The following is a 14,870-nucleotide window of genomic DNA, read 5'->3' as shown; positions in this document are numbered from 1 at the left end:
GCGAGCTTAGAAGTTCTATCCTTTGAATTTTTATATCAGTCAACTTTCTTTTTGTACGTACGGTAACGAATACAATTCATGAATTAATGAAGTATGTAATTGGATGAAAGTTCTTCTTCCTGGATTCAGTTTAGACTAAGAAAAATTATATAATAACGAAATTATCAACTTAAAATTGATAGAGTGTATAGTTTTTTTTCTTTTTTTTTTTTTTTGCGTGAGGAGGGGAAAATGCTGTTACGCATACCCAGTGATCCGCATCACTGGGTTATGTGGGACTCGGGCGGATGTTGTTGCCATACCCACTAAAAACCCCTCCTCCTTTTTCCTTTGCTTTGAGGACAGACAACCCCGGTAAAACCTGTCGGCAGTCATCAGGGTTGTCCTTTCATGCCCCGTTGTATCTTCTTCGTCGGGCAGCTATTCTGTATATTCAGTATTGCTCTCGTCATCTTCTCAGCTAGTTCAGAATACTGGGCTGATCTCCTTCTGTGGTTCTTTGTTGTCTTGTATCTCTGCCTTCACTGCTCCGCGTAGTTGTTGTTGCTCTCGTTCTCCTCCTTGCCTCCTTCAAGGCCTTCGCTGTCACCCTCCTGTGAGACATGACGGTCTTGCGAAATTGCCTGAATTTATCCCAGCTCTCGTTCTTGGCGGTCACCGTGGCGATCAGATTGTCCACGTCTATCTTCTCGCCAAGAGCGTTCTCCAGCTCAATCCTTCTGTCCGTTCACCTCGGGCACGTGAAGAGGGCGTGCTCTGCATCGTCGTTAGGGTCTCCACAGTCGAGACAGTTGCTGTCGCTGCTCTTGCCAATCCTCTTTCTATAGACACCGAAACTCCTGTAGAGGTGGCCGTGTGTGCGTTATATATTTATTGGACGTGCGTGATAGCTGTGGTAGTTGGGCCTGGTCCGCTGTAATTGTCACTGGGGGCTGTAGATGTCGCTGCCGTCGTCCGACACTAGTTAGTGTCGAGTGCCGCCACACTCCCATGCCCGGTTAACAGCTGCATGCTGTGATGATCGATGTCCATCTTCTTTTTGGTAAATAGCAGCGCACTCGGTATTAATTTCCTTGCGCCTCCAGTTCCCCCTTCAGCTCGTTGCCGTCATCCGCGCCGATCTTGGTCTTATGGATCTTGTTCCACTCGTAAGTCTCTCCGAGCATCTTTATCTTTATGTAGATCGGGAGATTTCCGGTCAACACGCAAAGTGCCGCGTGGGAGACGGTACGATATGCCGTCGTTGTTATGCACAGGGCCGTTCGTTGTGCCCGTTTCAGCTTCTTCCTGTTCTTATCGGTATTCGCTAAGCTAATTCTTCTTTCTGAACCCATACTGCCTCCGATGGAACGGGTCCGTTCCGATGCATCTCTCGATGATCTTCTTAAAGCATTTTTCCCAGATCTTGCTCATGGCTGGGAGTATGCTTATCGGCCGGTACGCGTTAGGGAGACTGGGATCCTTTCCCGGCTTCCTTAGCAGTATTACTCTGGCCGTCTTCCAGCAGTCTGGTTCCAGCTTGCTTCCAGCTCCTGCTTCCAGCAGTCCAGGAGTCTTCCATCGACTCCTGCAGCCTTCTTGGTGTTCATTCTTCCGGCGGCATCGACGACATCGCCTTCGCCGATGACGACGCTGAAGCTGATGTCTCCTTCTTCTTCGGTCTCTGCCTCTTCGCGGCCCTCGTAATGGGAGGGTCCGTGTCCCATGGTGAATAGCCTCTGTAGGACTGCTTCCACCATGTCGATCGGCATGTCGTTGGTTGGTTTCTTGCTTTTGCATCTCTTCATGACTGTGCGATAGGGTTTGCCTTCTTGCTTTCCTGTATGGATGGAAACGCGTTCGAAAAGTAGAACGGAGTAATTAGCGATGCACGATCCCAGGCTGGTGAATATTTTTCCATCGGGAAAAGTCAGGTCGAGCGATACAAGATTTATATGCTCGTTCTGCCAGTTATTTCAACGTCTGTTACGCGATAGAAAATGAACATAAATGAATAATAAATGTATTACAGCCATAAAGATTGCTTGATGTACGCCACCGTTTTTCCCCTATTTCTCCGATACAATTTTCCTTTTTTTTTTCTTTGCCAAACACTTTACTAATCGGTACGTATTCGAATTATCCTCAATTATTCTCGGTTGTTTCCGTTTCCTTTGGATTTACATAAGTACTCGTTTGATGTACGTGCAGAGTGAGATAATAACTATTAACAGCTATAAAATAAGAAGCGAAAATACGTTGAAACTCGACTTCTAGATTCGCGAGACTTTGCAGAGCTTCGAAACTCTCGTGTTTCAAACCTAATAAAAAGTTGTAGAGGGAGAATTACATTGCGAGATCTGTTAAGGAAAATCGTATCGTTGTAATAGGATTATTTCAGCGAGGGAAATTCCGTGTTGCGTGTAACGCGTTGCAAAGCCATGAGCTTTCTTTCGGGTTAATATACATAATCGCCTTATCGAACTTTCCATCTAAACCGTTGCGCTCACACGTGAATTTTGCATTTCAATCTTCTTACTTGCAGTCCAGTCCAGTTTAGTGTGACTAAGCTAAATGTTTCAGCCCTTCCAGGTAGAATATGTTTTATAGAGAGACGTACAACTCTATGAAGGGGAGATCAATAAATTGGGTTATCTTTAAATCACTGACAATTATTTCATCGACACGATTTCACCGACAGCGAATCCACCGGCAATGTCTATCAAAGTTTATGTACCGATACACCGAGTGAAATCACCCACAATCATTTCACCAATATTCTCCTTTGTCGATAATTATCATGTTTGCCACTACATGTTATCGTTGATTATATGTCTTTATTTACACATTCGTTTACGCGCATAACGAGATAAACGAAGAAACGAAAATGATATGTTGTCATGATGTATTGTTAAATTACTAATTAACACGAGTTATATATCTACCTACATGAAAGCTTCTAAATATCAATTATAATTCATGAAAGCACACAAGCTATTTTGCTATACACAAATGGAATTATAAGGAAATGTTACGTGCTAATGATTTAACGAAATTTATTCTTCTGTACATTTGACATTTCTGTATTATTACTTGTGTACTTTCTGCTCTTGTTTACGTCATCGGAAGTAAAATTACGTTAAGCGAATCAGCTAATCTATTTGAGCGATTCAATGGCTCGGTCTTCTCTTATGCGACTACCAAGTAGAAGATAAGTTCTTGGTTATATAACATTTTATAACATCCAAATTAACTTTTTTTTTCTTTTTCGTTTTCTTTTTCTTTCTCTTTTTCTTTTTTTTTCCTTTTTCTTTTTCTTTTTTTTCCTTTCTCTTTTTCTTTTTTTTTCCTGTTTCTTTTTCTTTTTTTCTTTACGTGGGGGAAATCCGCTCGGACACGAAACCACTTCTTAAGTGGCGTGGTAGTGAACATCGAAATTAACTGGGGCACTAATTAGCTGAATTACATTGGTAATTTTCTATAATTTATTACTCGAATATGGTAATTTTTTCTTAAAAAGTTTGCTTTTTCTACAATTATTTTACTACAAAACCCATCAAAAACATGATGTATGTATATATACCCTCAAATATTATCGGTTTATTCTCAAGCTATAGTTCAATTTCGGAAATTGCCAATTAAAATCATAGAAAAAAAAAAAAAAAACACAGAAAGTTCGTTAAAATATGCGATTTTCCAATCAAGATATAGAATTTATTCGAGTAATATAGATTACAGTAGCGATGGTGACGGCAACGATGAATGGACTGATTCTTCGTGCGAAAATAAATTGGAAGCGCAGAACGATGCATTGTTTCAGGGAATATCGATTTTCAAGCATGGTTTTAAAGTACGTGTGCGCGTGACTAGGTTTGTTAATTAATGCCGCTCCCAGGTTTTCAATATATAAATGTGACACCTACATATCTTTAAGCTTAAAACAATTGGACTAACAATTTCATTAAATTTAAATGAATATTTATCTTTTTAAACGCAACAATATTTTTAATGACAACTTCACGTGTAAATCAAGTGCATACATATTCGATCGTTCTTGAAAACCTGATTCTCTGCGAAGAGAAAAAATCCTTGAATAAAGATTTGATCTACGTTTTATATGCTACGTTTTACATCCACCTCTTTTCAGATATACCTCTCTATTTAAAATCATAGATCGTCACACTCTATAGGTATTTCCTTGAAAAGGTTAAAGTCGTTCTGTATAAAAGCTAATTCAAAGGGGAAGGAAATTCTGCGAAAAATTCTTTCAGATTTCCCTATGTTTGAGCTCGAATCAAAGCAATCCTGTATAATAGGATAGGATGATAGGATGATTCTGTATTATTCCTTGTGTACTTTCTGTTCCTGTTATTTACAATAGGATGATTATGCGTTTAACTTCTCATAGAATCTCTCTGATTCCGTATGATATCGTCAGTGTTTTTGAAATATGTTATTGATGTCGTAACGTCAACCGTTTCCAGTGCAAATTCAATTTCGAATCGCAATTTCCATGTTTGCGTGGCAAAAGCGTAAAATCGATAACGCACGCAAACATGTCTTCTTTGCTAATGGCGTACTATAAATATAAATATTTGAATAAATATTGCGAATTTCATATTGCTAAAAGATTTATACTATTTGTTCGTAAATAATCGTCGGATCTATATTTAAGTGGAAACTGCTGCATTAGATCTCTTTTCTTACTTAAAATTATTTGGATTGGTAACTTGGATGTAACATGTAATTTATTCTTCTTTTATAAATAGTGTACAGAAGATACCAATTCAGAGAAATGGAAGGAAAGTCTAAAAGCAAAGAAAATCTACAGGAAGATGAAACGTTCGAGCCTTGCCAGGCTATATAAGATGCTAAGTAATCTTCCTAGTCCTGCAGTTCTTTCTATTTCGATCAATAATTATTGGTATATGTTAGGAATGCAATTAGAATTTTTGTCCTCAAGCAAAGTATAATTTCAATTTTGTATGTAAACCAAAATATTAAATATCAAATAACCATCAAATAAAATTATATTGTATGGACTACTGTTTCTTTAAATATTTGAATATTTGGTAAATATTGTTTATTTAAATATTTTAAATTGCATGGAAAAAAAATGATGCAAATAAATCATAGGGCATTTTAACTAAAGAGACCAATATCTATTTAACTGTGATTAAATCGTCACCGTTTAACGCTCTATCTCTTTTATTAACTGTGCCTTGTTAAACTACAGAAGATTACAGAGGATGCGTTTTTTTGATAAACAAACGTTCTGACAAATACGGCAGCAAAATCAGATATATAGATTCTTACAACAGCAGTTATATTCTATGAATTCCGTTTTTCAGAAGCTTTATTTGTGAAACGACAATTCGCCAGAGTACGGATTCACTGTAGTTATAGCTGTAGGATCTCTATCTAGTTGACAGATCTGCTTTACGTAAAGAATTCCTGTCTCTTGTTCTACCTTATCGCGATTCTTTCCTCACCTTATACGCTTTGTCGAGGAAAGTAATATCGCTACATATCTCGGCTCCGGTTACAATAATTAGTTTCCGCCTAAACTGTTAGAACCACGTAGCACGCACTCTACTCTCGTTTTTTAAACATTCAGGCCATCTGATCGCATGCGACGAGTTTTATGTTAATCCCGACCAATTACAATATCTTTCTCTCGTTTACAAGGGACGACGAGACTGGCAGTTGCGTGCTTTCCAAAGCAAAAGCCGCGATATCTGCATGATAACCTAACGTCAACCGATTTTGTTGTACTATTCTTAAGGACTTCGTTTGTACCACTTTCGTAACAAAAATAGAATATCTAGAACACAGCATTCCGTTATGCGATATTGTCAATTTCTAACATCTGAAACATCAGAGATAATTTTTTCCCTACAGTTGTAAATTTGTGTGAAAAATTACGAACGTAAAGGTGTTTGGCGCATGTACAGTTCCCCCCTCCCCCTCCCCCCCTCCAACCTTCATTTGCGTAGACATGCTAGAAAGATCCACTTTTCGACGGTGAAACCGTTAGTATTAGTATTAGTGTTATAATATATTTGACTAATGGTTCTCAAATACTAGTTTTGCTAAAGCAATGGTGGAATTGGAGCAATTCCTTCTTCTTTCATTCTTTGAATAACCTGAATTTTCAAATAGTCTAGTGACGATTGATCCGTACAATTAATCGATTTCTTTTTATTACAGAAGTGCAAGAAGTTCCGCTTTGAACGCAGATGTTGCAACATCGAATGCCTAAACCCCACAGAAGATCCGATCGAATTTAATGTCACTACCGTCGATGACTCACCCAGAAATGGTTCACTTCAGAACCATAGTCCCATATCTGGAAGCGTCAATCACTATGTGTCACATAGTCATATGTGGACGCTGAGCTTATTGATGGTAATTGTAATATTTTAATTTTTTTTATTCTATATTTTGAAATACTTTGAAATTACTTACTTGCGAATTACTTTGAAAAGTAATTCGCAAAGTAATATAAAATAATACTACTGATTTGTGTCTCTTTCAGAATTTTTTCTTAATCTCTTGTTTTTTTCCAGTGCAATCCCTTTTATCGGAAGTTACTTGATTGCTTTATTTCCTATTAGGTGGTGACCTGCTGCTTTCTTGGGGTTTAGGCGACTGATTGCTTCTATGATCTCTGCACAAGTGAAGGGTTCAATAGGAGGGGACATTTATGTTACTATCACGGGGGAATGATCAGAGGAGAGATCAGCCGAGGAATCCAGCTATGAATCTATTGCCCAGGGTGTCCAGGAAGTTGTCAAAGTTGTTAATTGTTATCTGTGTTAGCGTAGTGAATAAACACATTGATGTTCGGTGTTTCAATTATCAGAATTATAATCGATGTTAAATGTATAGAGTGTGAAAAAATTATTTGTTATAGCTGTGGAAGATGGAGATCTGTTAGAGAAAATGGATCATGAAATTGATCTTGAGTATAATTTTCAGACAAAATTTTTTATTGCATCATAAAGTACTCATCACGAGAAACGAAAGTTTCAGAAAACCCATTTTTTTTTTCTTTTTTTTTTTTGGTTCTATGTATCCAAGGTCGAGAATAAACTATGTGCACGTTTCTTGTATTCGTTTCTTGTATTTTTATGAGGAATTCAGTCTTTTTACGCCACAAGAGTCTCAACGTTTTCGTTTCCACGCCTACGTTACGCTCGTTAAACACGTTCCAACAAGACCATGAATAAGGGTAACAGCTTTAATGTTTTCACATGTGTTAATTTATTATTTTAGACCTTAAATATTTTATTTATAAAATCTTTATTTAAACAAGTTACCATTGTCGCTACAATAAATCAATGAATGAAATCAGTTTAAATTTAAAATATCATTTCATAATTTCTCGTCACTTGTATCTAAAAACAACAAAAAAACGGTGTACCCACATCGTGCGTAGACGGGAAATTAAAACAGTGGAGCTTAATTGAAACACTGATCATATTCCGCGATTGTAAAACAATAATAGAAAATCGTGTTTCTTTCGAAGGGTATGAAATTGTCAGGAGATTATGCCATAAATGAAATTGGAAACTGGCTGGTCAAAGGTATTAAACTCAATTAAACTGAACTGTGTTATATTGTACAAAGGCTAGAGAACTGCTACCAAATATCTGCTAGTTTAAAGGTGTCCCTTATAAATTATAATTATATTTCAAATTCAATCTCCTAATAATAAGTAAATTAATATTTTACCTAAAATCTGTGATATAGATAACAAAAATAAATTCTTTACATTATTCGTTAGTTTGCAATATAATTAGAATATTCTTTATTTTTATTTTCTGGTGTCTTTGTTATTCTTAAAAGATAAACTGCTTATTTACAAATTTAACACTGCATATGCTATTAATAAATCATTTTATATTTAATTTTGCAACCTTCAGTCATTGTTAAAACTTGTTGACAATACTGTCGGTTAATAGAAATTTCTAAAATCCCCTTGTTTCTATTCGATTAAAGGGTATATTGCAGAAACTATGTTAGCTACAGTGTTAGCTACAAATCACCTGTGTCACTCCGTTAAACTTATACACAATAGTATTGTTTCTTGTTTTCATTTAAAATAAAATATGTTATTGTAGGAATGAAGCAGAATGTTCAAATAATTGAAACAACTTTTTGTCCTATAACTAGTGCCTTTCATTTTAAAAATTAAAAAATTTTTAATCAACGATATTTGGAAGTTTCGATCTAAAATGACCAGGAATTGAAACAGAAAATATTTTGATGCCAATAAATACATATTCTTCACACATAAAACAAATATGAAAACAAAAATCGATGTATATGAATGAATTTTGAAATGGGGAGGAATTATATGATTATACCCATTCTCTGTTGCGTTTAATTGTTTCAATTGATGTCTCATGAGAATTTTCATCGAATTTTTTAGAGATCCTGGCTGTAAGGTCTTTTTAAAATTATAAGAACAGATTCAAACTATAACATTTGAAAACTTGTGCTTACAAAACTTACTTGTTTCTCATAATTATTTAAATGAATCTATTCGGCATTTTGAGTGACCGTCCCTTTATGGCTCGGACGGCACCTCTCCTTCCTTTGGGAAATTCCGAATTATCTGTCCTCCCCGAGCTGCAAACCTGATGACTTAGACAGTAGGGAAAAACATCAGGGAAAACCTCTGGCTAGAAAAGTACGATAGACGAACAAAATTTAACGGCTGATGGGGAGTATCAACAACATACAAGGACAATCATCAACAAAGTGTCGTACCGTGCGGGTGAAATACTGGAGTTTCAATAAGATCTTATAACCATCGAGTTCAGAACATCAAACTTTGTTTGCATAAAGCAAGTGTAAACAAAGTGTCAAATTACACTAACACTCGATCTATTAAATCCGTTCCACCTTGAGCGTTAATTCATTCGAGGTTCGTGGTATCGATCGATCGGTCGGACGTGCCCGCTGGCTCATTAGTTGATGATTTGTAACAGAATCCTTGCATTAACACAGATTCTCAGAACACACGACTTCACCCAGCAGATATCGATTACAGTCAGTTGTCACTAACAATGCTTTTATCAACAATTTCTTTACCTGTTGATCCTCTGGAAGTTTTAACTATATTATATTCTCTAGGAACAGTAAGATTTTAATGATATAACTTTACTAATGAGATCTTAATGTCATAAACGGTATCGAAACTTCTTAATTAATGTCGTTATCGAAGAAGAGACTCGTAATCTTCTCAAACGAAGAGCACTTGATGTTTACAAGTAGAACTCGATATCTTAGTTTCTTAAAATGTGTTTCTGTGTTTACTTTCTAAATGTAAACTTTATTCAAAACGAGCCGTTCATTCGTTACAGGCCGTTAATAAAATTGCACGTTGCACAAAGGAATTGCCGTTAATAATTTAAGATTCTCTGCTCGTCGTACAGGGTATATATCGTAATTATTCACGACGATCGTAACGTTTAAGTCCAATTCGAGCTTAAAATCCCACGTGAGCTATACTACCACAATAGCCTGAATTTCTATTTGTTCGTTTACTGCCTGTTCGTACTCGGAGCATCCGTTGTAAATTACAGCAAAATCTTCTAATGTGTTCCAGAATATGTCTTCATGGAATTTTAATAATTTATTAAATCTATAGATAACAAATGTAAAACTTACTAATTTATAATTAATATAAAATAAGAGAGCACGAAACTTCCTATTTTATGGACATATTAAATATTTGTAAAAAATTCTGTATCATTAGTATCACTTTAATTACTTTAAAGGATATAATCCCATAAAGCCGTGACCCCTGAAAGAATCGATGTTCACGCGTGACAAATTGGCGTCGTATGAAAGTTCCGGTATGAACGTTACTAGAGCTGATACCAGCTAGGGGCACAGGTATATGTTCTGGGTTCATTATATATTTATAAAGGGCTGCCGACTCAACGAGTGGTCCGGGTAAATTTAAATTGTAAATAGACAGAGATTTCAAGTAAAAGCCTGGATAAGAGCGGATATGGTATGAGAGTCTGTGGTGGAAAGAGGAACAGGCTGCTTTTATTTGTAAAGTTTGAATTTCCTCGATATCGAAGGTGTTTAAGCCGCAAGTGTGTTTCATGTTAATCGTTCGTGTTAATTCATTCGAGACCGAGATTTTATTGTAATACGATTCCTGGGTGTCAGTACGATCTGAATGTTTTGTTAGAATGATACTGTGCTTTTCTCTCTCTGGAATATTCTTTTCATATTTTAATTTTAAGTCGATGACAATCTTAAATTTTATGCCGCATGTTCTTAAAATATAAAATTATATACTATGTTATACTATAATATATTATGTACAGTTATATATATTATGCCTACTGATTGATATGAATTTCTTTCGGTCTCGAATGCGTTAAAACGGAGCGCAAAGAAGTCGAAATTACTTATTGTAATTGGTAAAACATCGTGAAAGGCAGACAGATACAAGAAAGAAGTTAAACTATAAATTATATTTGCGACATTGTTATGTTTTTGCTTTCTTTAAGCCTTTCATCAAGACAGCCGATCTATAAATATTAATCGACCAATTTCTCTAAGCTTGTAACTTCAAATTAATGTTTATATATATAAAGAGTTACGTATTAATCTATCTAAATATTTAAAAAGATGTTTAATGTTATAAATGATGGATATTAAAGATGTTCAAAAGAACGTAGTCTTCGCGTGTTCTTTATCATATCCCTGATCAAAGACATTCCAATATTATTACAATATCCAATTACATATTGATACACAAGATATACAGATTATTATTTATAACATTTTGGTTTTCTTAATTGAGTTATTCATTTAGTACAAATGATAAGTAATTAGTAATAAGTCATAAAAAAAAAAAAAAAAAAAAAAAAAACGGTATTGTAGTAGAAATATTATAAGAAAACATTTTCTGTTTCAGTGTAGAGTTACTCCTTTTTATAGACAGTGTCGTACAAATCCGTACGTCTTTGAGAAAATGTAGGTATCTGAGCCCTTACTTCCTCAACAACTTTCAAATCTGAGAGAAAAGAAAAACATACGAAGTAATAAGTAATGCTTGCTAATAAATTCAACAAATACAGAGGGAGCCGGCAAAATCGATGAACCAACGAGACTAAAAGTTAATTACATCATGGATTTCTCGCTTTTAATGTTAAGCTGGAAATTACCGATATCGGTGACCACCATATTTTCCTGAGTTTCCAAATCATAAAGGATTTTCTCCCAGGGATTTGTCAACTGTGTATGTCCCCATGCGACATAACTTGCTGAAGGAACACGAGCCGGTGATATACAGGCGACGTATAATTGATTGTCATTCGCTCTGGAACGCTGAAGTAATGACCAGTGCAGTGGTCCAGTGGTCATATTGAATGCCGCCGGATATATCAGCATTTGGCAACCTAACACAGAGAAACGGGAAATACGAGACCACTGAATTTTAGTTAACTTTGTAGCTGCACAGTCCATATTCCATAATTTATGAATATGCGAGAACAGTCCTCTTGTCGTGCTTCTAATTCTTTTATTTATTTCATTTTCAGCGAATATACTGGTTTTTTAAATTAAGCTCCTTTTTATACAGAGTTACAGATTATATTGATTATATTTTATATAGAATATATTTAAGAAAGATAGTTACTTTCATGCTAGTTAAGTATTGTTCGATTAAGCTACTGTACCTTTGTTCCGATAAATGCGTGCCATTTCCTCGAATCTGATATCATAGCAAATGCCAATACCTATTTTGCAGCCCTTCACATCAAACATTGTTAGGGAATTACCAGGACTGAGTGAATCACTCTCTCGGAAAGTAATCTTGTTGGGAATGTCGATGTCGAATAGATGTACCTAATAACATAAAAATATAGTTGCTAACTCTATTGCTGTAACTTTTGTAATTTAACATCAATGTTACGAACTTCTAAACTTTAATTGTTTTTTATTTAATAACTGACAGCGTTTTTATCACTTTCTTTTATTAAAAAGTTTTATCATTTAATAATATTTGAGAAGGAATATTTTTTAAGAAAAACTAAGTTTTTTCCTATGTGAAAAATTTATATTACAAAACAAATATATTGTACAAAAATTTATATATTATATTACGACAAAAATGTATGTTTCTCGTATCAAAACGTATTTTATAAACCTATAACATATTTTTTAAATTATAGAATTGGTTATAGTACACGTATGTACATATGCATATTCCTAAATTATTCCTAGATAGAGTCACTTTCTCCACCCCAATATTTTCAATTTCAAAGCCACATGGAGGTATATTATTTACCTTCCGGTGTTTTGCTATCAAAGTTCCATCGGGACCCCAAATAGTACAGGTATTGTACAATTTATCGCCCTCTATTTCAGGTATCGTACCACCAACTACATAAATGCTGTTTTCCTTAGCTGCCTTCGATAAAGCAACGCTCGTTTCACCGTTTCATCAGGAATACTCTCGGCGTATTTTGGAAACTATTCTGCATTGCAATATTTCAATTAATGAAAAATAACTGTCCTTTGTTCCAACCATAAATTAGGTTGAAATGTTTGTCAATTTTTTATTTTTTAAATTATTAAAATAACTAAATTTTATATTTAGATTTACTTAAATATATAATTACTTAGATAATAGTACATATAATAAATTGTTTCTACAGGTTCAAGATGAAAAATGAATATTTAGAAATGTTTAATTACAATCATGCTATTTGGGTCAGTACCAGTGACTTGTTACTTAACGACTTTGCTAGTACTTTTTGAAACATAAAGTTAGATTTTAACTAACTTTAATTTTTAACTATTATAGGTGGAATTATAAATACAAAATAATTGATAATACTAGTTTATAAGTACCTAATTATTAGTATCTTAAAAAATATATTTATACAAAAATCACGATAATCATAAAAATGGGGAAATTCTATATTCTCGAGTCAATTCACAATCTTTATGGAAGTATGAACGTTAAGGTAATTTGTCTACTTTTACTTTTTTCTATATAGTTGTTATACATATAATAAATTATTAGAAAAAGAAACAAATTATTACGTATTCCATATGGTGAATTAAAGCATTCAGGAAGAGCGATAATATCAGCATTATGCTCTTTCGCGCTTGAAATGTAGGAAACTGCCCGCTCTACATTTTTGCTTTTTACTTCATTTACTTGAAGTTGTACCAACGCCAAGCGAAATGCTAAAATGTTGGAAAAGTTAAATACACTCGGTTATATATTTCCCATACTTTTTATTTATAAATACTTTATACATAGTGAATACTTACTCGACATCGTTCGCACTACTTGTTTAACGATGTTCGTAAGTATCATAATGTTCTTTGAGGTTATGTATGGTATTACTCGATATCAACATTACGTAAGCAATACGCGGGGATTTTTAATAATTATTGATAAAGTTTAGGACATTAACTTTGATGTAATTGTAAACATTATTACATATTATAATTAAATGTAATTTTCAGTTAAGGGTAAGAAAAGAAATATACTTTTGTAAAAATACACTTTATTATAAAATCTGTATAAATAAAATTGTACAATTTATCTTGAAAGTAAAATGACCGAATACGTTCCTGGAAAATATTACTGCCTACTAAATGATCGAGATCTTGATCTTTCTCGTCGTCTCGTTTTTTACTTGATCTTTCAGACGAGCAATCGTACTTCTTACGTTTCTTTGACTTCTTCAATCTTTTTAATTTATAAGAATCATTACTATTAGAGTTACTTCTTTCTCTCCGTCTCTTCTTTTCAGAATCACTATCGCTGTCATCATTAGATTCGGAGCGTCTTTTTCGTCTTTCTGATTTTTTATCCCCCACTTTATCATACTTGTTCTTATTGTGCATCGTACTTCCGATTTTCTTTCTTTTATTACTACTTTTGTTCTTCACCGTCTTCGGGGTCAGGGGACATTGATCTTTTTCTATCCATCTTTTGCTTGAGTCCCTTGGATTCCTTGTCCTTATATTCCTCATACTTTTTTGTATCTGAAATTAACCCCATAAAATACTGAAATCTAAAACCTCTACATTTATCATATTTTATATAAAGATAGAAGGGACCTTTAAAAAATTGCATGCAACAACACACTTACAGGTACTCTTGAATTAGTTTTTCTACATGTCCGATTATGTCTTTATATGTATATGTCAATTCAAATTTATTTTCTTAAATGTCCCTTAATGAAAAACTAACACTTCATATTAACTTTGAACTTTTGAGTTCTTAGAATATTCTGATTTAGTCACTGGCTGTACCATAAATTCATTTACAGATATTATATTTCCACCAAGAGCTAGTTTTATTATGAGCCTTCCTGCATCATCATCGAATCCTTCTATTTGACCATAATTATTACTTTGTTCTCCAGCTATAATTTTCACAAATGTTCCTTTCTCGATTTTAACTTCTTCCTCTTCTTTTTTGAAATCTGTATTTTTCTTCTGCAATGCTACTTTGTCTGCTCCAAGACCCATACCTTTTGGTCGTAATTCTGGTATGACAGCTGCTACTAATCTGTAATAGTTAGAATAAACGATTGTGAAATAAAAAATGATGTTCTCTGTTTACTTTCCAATAAGTGATGTATTAAATACATATAATTAATTTAATCCAGAGTAAAATTCATACTTTTCATTTCAACCAATTCCCTTTCCTGGTTGCCATCCCATTCCCCTTAACATTGCTACACCAAAAGCATCAATAGGAATTTTTTCATAATCTTCTAACGTAGACTGAAAAATACAAAACGATATTTATAATATGCAAATGTAATACATCTGTGCATTGCACATCAATATGTTGATAACGTACCTGTTCTTTGCCTCTTAATGAT

General features: G+C 34.3%; 1 pseudogene; it reads right to left on the bottom strand.

The window, feature by feature from the left end:
- Window positions 1-10,025: 10,025 nt before the first annotated feature.
- LOC126927454 (omega-amidase NIT2-like) lies at window positions 10,026-13,502 on the bottom strand (annotated as a pseudogene).
- Window positions 13,503-14,870: the final 1,368 nt, after the last annotated feature.

This window comes from Bombus affinis, unplaced genomic scaffold, assembly GCF_024516045.1.
Source record: "Bombus affinis isolate iyBomAffi1 unplaced genomic scaffold, iyBomAffi1.2 ctg00000119.1, whole genome shotgun sequence".
Classification (NCBI taxonomy): domain Eukaryota; kingdom Metazoa; phylum Arthropoda; class Insecta; order Hymenoptera; family Apidae; genus Bombus; species Bombus affinis.
This window is presented reverse-complemented; position numbering and strand designations above follow the sequence as displayed.